Source organism: Anolis carolinensis, chromosome 4 (assembly GCF_035594765.1).
Source record: "Anolis carolinensis isolate JA03-04 chromosome 4, rAnoCar3.1.pri, whole genome shotgun sequence".
In the NCBI taxonomy this organism is placed as follows: domain Eukaryota; kingdom Metazoa; phylum Chordata; class Lepidosauria; order Squamata; family Dactyloidae; genus Anolis; species Anolis carolinensis.
In genome coordinates this window covers 250,097,995-250,103,684 of record NC_085844.1, presented here as the reverse complement: position 1 = coordinate 250,103,684, position 5,690 = coordinate 250,097,995, and the positions used below count along the sequence as shown (strand labels likewise).

Here is a 5,690-nt window from a genome sequence, read left to right as displayed (position 1 = left end):
GAGGGCATGTTTAGCCTACAGGAGAAAAGGCTGAGAAAAGACATGATCTTCTTCTTCATTCACACAGTCATTTCCAACTCTTCCTGACCTCATGGACCATCCCACGTATGATAGCCATGTATAAATATGTGAGGGGAAGTCATACGGAGGAGGGAGCAAGCTTGTTTTCTGCTGCCCTGGAGACTAGGATGCAATGGAACAACGGCTTCAAACTACATGAAAGGAGATTCCACCTTGAACATAAGGAAGAACTTCCGAACTATGAGATACAGTTGTTCAGCAGTGGAACTCTCTGCCCTGGAGTGTGGTGGAGGCTCCTTCTTTAGAGGTTTTGAAATAGAGGCTGGATGGCCATCTGTCGGGGGTGCTTTGAATACGTTTTTCCTGCTTCTTGGCAGAATGAGGTTAGATTGGATGACCCACAAGGTCTCTTCCAACTCTAGGGTTCTATATATATATATATCTATATATATAAAAGGGTAATGAAATTTCGGCCTAGAACAAAACAACAAAACTACACATCCCAGAAACACTCAACTTGGCAGCGCAACCCCTCATCCATGCCTCTACGTTCATACAACAAAAAGCTCCAGCTACTCCAGAAAACGGCCAGGCTTTCAGACTGCAAGGCTACTCACTGCTATTCCACCTGGCCAACAAAAGATTCCCATAAGCCACAGCAACACGTGGCCGGGCAAAGCTAGTCTATATATATAAAAGGGTAATGAAATTTCGGCCTAGGACAAAACAACAAAACTACACATCCCAGAAACACTAAACTTGGCAGCACAACCCCTCATCCATGCCTCTACGTTCATACAACAAAAAGAAAAGAAAAATAAAGTCCTAATTAGAGGGAAAGGAATAATTGTTTTTATCCAATTGCTGCCAGTTAGAAGGCTAAGCTCCGCCCACTTGGTCTCCTAGCAACCTACTCACCCCAGAGTTAGGCCTCACGTAGACCTCTTCCACACTGCCTATAAAATACTGATTATCTGATTTTAACTGGATTATATGGCAGTGTAGACTCAAGGCCCTTCCACACAGCTATATAACCCATTTATAACGGACTTAATGTAAGGTAAAACCTTTACCCTTTACCTTAACTACCACCAATTCCTCAATACTTTTATTTCCCATACCACCATACTTCGCCACAGCAAGGCGTGGCCGGGCACAGCTAGTAATACAGTAGAGTCTCACTTATCCAAGCTAAACGGGCCAGCAGAAGCTTGGATAAGCGAATATCTTGGATAATAAGGAGGGATTAAGGAAAAGCCTATTAAACATCAAATTAGGTTATGATTTTACAAATTAAACACCAAACCTTCATGTTATACAACAAATTTGACAGAAAAAGTAGTTCAATACGCAGTAATGTTGTGTTGTAATTACTGTATTTACGAATTTAGCACCAAAATATCACGATATATTGAAAACATTGACTACAAAAATTGGATTATTCAGAGGCTTGGATAAGTGAGGCTTGGATAAGTGAGACTCTACTGTATATATAATATATATACAGTAGAGTCTCACATATCCAACATAAACAGGCCAGCAGAACATTGGATAAGTGAATATGTTGGATAATAAGGAGAGGTTAAGGAAAAGCCTATTACACATAAAAATAGGTTATGATTTTACAAATTAAGCACCAAAACATCATGTTTAACAACAAATTTGACAGAAAAAGTAGTTCAATACGCAGTAATGCTAAGTAGTAATTACTGTATTTATGAATTTAACACCAAAATATCACGATGCATTGAAAACATTGACTACAAAAATGGCTTGGATTATTCAGAGGCTTGGATAAGTGAGGCTTGGATAAGTGAGACTCTACTGTATATTGAAAACATTGACTACAAAAATGCGTTGGATAATCCAGAATGTTGGATAAGCGAGTGTTGGATAAGTGAGACTCTACTGTATATATAAACTAATATTATTATAATACATAAAATTATTATTATATATTAGTGTATATACAACTATTGTTATTATTATATATTATAGTATATAATTTTTATGATGATGATGACTGTGAAGGCCTCCTCCGCCTGGGGTGACACGGGGCCTTCCCTTTCCCACAGACACGCGTCCCCGCATTCATTCACACAGGCAGGCCCCTTGACACGCATGTGCCCCTCTCCAGGTGGGCCCTTCCCCTCCGCCTCGCCTCGCCTTGCCTCACCTGCGCCGTCACCATGGAGCCCTCTGTCCCGGCCGCCTCTGCTCCTCCTCGGGAAGCGGAGCCGTGAAGGGAGGGAGGGAGGCCGGCCTAACCGCCGTTGCTCACTTCCTTGGCAACGCCGCCGCCCTCCTTCCCTCCTGACACCACTTCCTTCGCGACCGGCCTTGTCCTAGCAACGGGCCTTCGCTTAGCAACGACTGGCCACGCCCCTTTTCTTTCAGAAATGGATGGAGAGGGAAAGCTCACTCACATCCGGGACCTTTTCTTTTGGTATGGCGTTTCTAACAGAACAGGCAAGGATGGATGTTGTGTTGTTTATTCCTTCAGTCGTTTCCGACTCTTCCTTACCTCATGGACCAGAGCTCCCTGTCGGCCGTCGCCACCCCCAGCTCCCTCAAGGTCAAGCCAATCCCTTCAAGGATACCATCCATCCATCTTGCCCTTGGTCGGCCCTTCTTCCTTTTTCCTTCCATTTTCCCCAGCATCATCCTCTTCTCCAAGCTTTCCTATCTTCTCATGATGTGGCCAAAGTCTTTGTATAGTCTAAGGCAGGGGTCCCCAAACTAAGGCCCGGGGGCCGGATGCGGCCCATCGAAGCCATTTATCCGGCCCCCATGGCACAAAGGTAGAAGGGGGTTGGGCTAAATGGCCCAAGGGGTCTCTTCTTCTCTTACAACCATTATTATTATTATTATTATTATTTTATTGTATGACACAGCAAACAAGATAGTCATGCTGGATTTCATATCACAAAATCACAAGTCGAACACTTCCCAAGTGTCTAGGACTGTGTGATGTATTTTCGGATGATGCGTGCAGATCCCAGCAGGGTGGCTTTTTGTAGTTGGCAGATCGTGATTTTGTCAATGCCTATTGCTTCCAAATGCCGGCTGAGATCTTTCGGCACGGCACCCAGTGTGCCCATCACCACCGGGACCACCTGCACTGGTTTCTGCCAGAGTCTTTGCAGTTCAATCTTGAGGTCCTGATAGCGGCTGAGTTTTTCCTGTTGTTTTTCGTCAATGCGACTGTCACCTGGGATGGCAACATCAATGATCCAAACCTTGTTCTTTTCCACAACTGTGATGTCTGGTGTGTTGTGTTCCAGAACTTTGTCAGTCTGGATTCGGAAGTCCCACAGTATCTTTGCGTGCTCATTTTCCAATACTTTTGCAGGTTTGTGATCCCACCAGTTCTTTGCTGCTGGCAGGTGGTACTTGAGGCATTATTATTATTATTATTATTATTATTATTATTATTATTATTAACATTGAGGCTGGGTGGCCATCTGTCAGGGGTGCTTTGATTGTGCTTTTGTGCACAAAGGCAGAAGGGGGTTGGACTCAATGGCCCAAGGGTCTCTTTCAACCCTCTTTTTTTTTATTATTATTATTATTATTAACATTGAGTCTGGGTGGCCATTTGTCAGGGGTGCTTTGCTTGTGCTTTGGGTGCACAAAGGCAGAAGGGGGCTGGACTCAGTGGCCCAAGGGCTCTCTTCCAACTTGTTGTTATTGTTGTTGTTGTTGTTGTTATTAACATCAAGGCTGTATTTGTTCCTGTTTTGTTTTTGTTTTTTACTTCAAAATGAGGCATGTGCAGAGTACATAGGAATTTGTTCATAGTTTTTTTTTTAAACTCTAGTCCGGCTCTCCAACGGTCTGCGGGACCATGGACTGGCCCCCTGTTTAAAAAGTTTGGGGACCCCTGGTCTAAGGCGTATACCTCACAACCTCTGAGGATGCTTACCATAGATGTGGGCGAAACGTCAGGAGAGAATGCTTCTGGAACTTGGCCATACAGCCCGGAAAACACGTAACAACCCTACTTCATCTTTGCCTCTAATATCCTTCCCTCCAGTGAGTAGTCGGGCTTTATTTAGCACCAAAATATCACGATGTATTGAAAACATTGACTACATAAATGCGTTGGATAATCCAGAATGTTGGATAAGCGATTGTAGGATAAGAGACTCTACTGTATATTGTGATGTTTTGGTGCTAAATTCGTAAATACAGTACAGTAGAGTCTCACTTATCCAACGTTCTGGATTATCCAACGCATTTTTGTAGTCAATGTTTTCAATACATTGTGATATTTTGGTGCTAAATTCGTAAATACAGTAATTACTACATAGCATTACTGTGTATTGAACTACTTTTTCTGTCAAATTTGTTGTATAACATGATGTTTTGGTGCTTAATTTATAAAATCATAACCTAATTTAATGTTTAATAGGCTTTTCCTTAATGCCTCCTTATTATCCAACATATTCGCTTATCCAACATTCTGCCAGCTCATTTACGTTGGATAAGCGAGACTCTACTGTAATTACTACATAGCATTACTGCGTATTGAGCTACTTTTTCTGTCAAATTTGTTGTAAAAAATGACGTTTTGGTGCTTAATTTGTACAATCATAATCTAATTTGATGTTTAATAGGCTTTTCCTTAATTCCTCCTTATTATCCAACATATTCGCTTATCCAACGTTGTGCTGGCCCATTTATGTTGGATAAGTGAGACTCTACTGTACATGGCAAACATTCAATGCCATTAGACATACAACATACAGGCACAGACACAGAGGCTAATTAGCATTTCCCAGCTTCCGGCTTCATGAGCGTATGCTCGATTCCGGCCACAGGGGGGGGCTGCTGCTTCATCATCCACTGTGACGCCGAGTCCTTGGTGGAATACTTCCTCATTCTTCCGCACACACACTGCTGTATGTTTTTATGGTGACGTAAATTAGTTAAATTAGCCTCCCCGCATAAGCGGTCCCTAAATTTTCCTACTTGACAGATGCCACTGTCTTTCAGGTTGCTTAGGTAAACAACAAGCTACACTATTTAATGGTCGAGCACTCAATCTGACCCAGGCTGGTTTTGAACTCATGACATCTCAGTCAGTAGTGATTTATTGTAGCTAGTGGCTACTAACCAGATGTGCCACAGGCCGGCCCACTACCGGCAAATACCATTGCTTTGACTATGCGGACCTTTGTTGCCAGTGTGATGTCTCTACTCTCCACTGTTTTATCATTGAGGTTGGTCATTGCTCTCTTCCCAAGAAGGAAACATTTTCTGATTTCCTAGCTGCAGTCTTCATCTGCAATCATCTTTGCACCTAGAAATATAAAGTCCATCACTGCCTCCATGTTTTCTCCCTCTATTTGCCAGTTATCAGTCAGTCTGGTTGCCATAATCTTGGGTTTTTTTTTATGTTTAGCTGCAACCCAGCTTTTGCACTTTCTTCTTTCACCTTGGTGATAAGGCTCCTCAGCTCCTCCTCGCTTTCGGCCATCAGAGTGATATCACCTGCATACCTAAGGTTGTTAATGTTTCTTCCAGCAATTTTAATTCCAGCCTTGGATTCATCAAGCCCCGCACGTATGTCGCATGATGTGTTCTGCGAACACATTGAATAGGGAGGGTGAAAGTATGCAGCCCTGCCATGCTCCTTTCCCAATCTTGAACCAGTCTGTTGTTCT

General features: G+C 42.9%; 1 protein-coding gene across 1 annotated transcript in view; it reads right to left on the bottom strand.

Annotated features, from left to right (window-relative positions):
• Positions 1-2,354, bottom strand: part of kif3b (kinesin family member 3B) — a 43,609-nt gene extending 41,255 nt beyond the window's left edge. The window contains exon 1 of the mRNA XM_003227610.4: positions 2,198-2,354. The gene's annotated coding sequence lies outside the window, so the exon portion shown is untranslated. The remainder of the gene's footprint in view (positions 1-2,197) is intronic.
• Between the last annotated feature and the right edge of the window lie 3,336 nt (positions 2,355-5,690).